Source organism: Cynara cardunculus, unplaced genomic scaffold (genome assembly GCF_001531365.2).
Source record: "Cynara cardunculus var. scolymus isolate 2C unplaced genomic scaffold, CcrdV1 Un_Scaffold_3327, whole genome shotgun sequence".
Taxonomy (NCBI): Eukaryota; Viridiplantae; Streptophyta; class Magnoliopsida; order Asterales; family Asteraceae; genus Cynara; species Cynara cardunculus.
In genome coordinates, this window is record NW_020201431.1 from 30,944 (window position 1) to 31,911 (window position 968).

The following is a 968-nucleotide window of genomic DNA, read 5'->3' on the forward strand; positions in this document are numbered from 1 at the left end:
ATGGCTAATGTGGTAGCCGAGACTTGTTGGCTTCGTAATTTATTACTAGAGTTTCTTTGTCCTTTTACTAAGGCTATGATGGTTTATTGTGATAAAGTGAGCGTGATTTATCTTTCTAGGAACGCCGTGTAGCATCAACGTACAAGAGTCAAGTTTGTGCCATGCATGTCCCTTCTCGCTTCCAATTTGCGGATACTAAGGGTCTACCACGTGTATTGTTCGAATACTTTCGGTCCAGTCTCAGTATTCGACACCCTCCCATTTCGACTGGGGGTAATAGCGATATGGCAATACTAATGGTGATAAGGCAATATTATTTGTTTGATTAGGAAAGGACAGCATGTATAGTTGGAGGATATCTTGTAATCATCCAATAGAATAAGAGATCTGGTGTGTAACCTCTCGCTTGAGCAAACCCCAAATTACCAATTTTATAAAATCTCCAATAAAATATAATTTATTGATTATTGGGACCAAGATTGATCCTAATTATTCTAAAAGTTTTATCAAAGCAATCGAGGTCACGGATGAAAAATCTGAAGATGCTGCTAAAACGACTAAGTCTGAAGGAAGACCAGAGGTGATGAATTGGTCCAGAGGCAAGCGATGGACCAGAGGCTGCTGAAATGACTAAGTCTGGAAGAAGTCTAGAGGCGATGAATTGGTCCAGAGGTAGGCGATGGACCAGAGGCTGCTAAAATGACTAAGTCTAGAAGAAGACCAGAGACGATGAATTGGTCCAGAGGCAGGCGATGGACCAGATGCTGCTAAAATGACTAAGTCTGGAAGAAGTCCAGAGGTGATGAATTGGTCCAGAGGCAGGCGATGGATGGACCAGAGGCTGCTGAATTAACTAAGTCTGGAAGAAGACCAGAGGCGATGAAATGGACCAGAGGCGATGAAATGGTCCAGAGGCGATGAAAATGTACCAGAGGCGATGAATTGGTCCAGAGGCGATGAAAATGGAC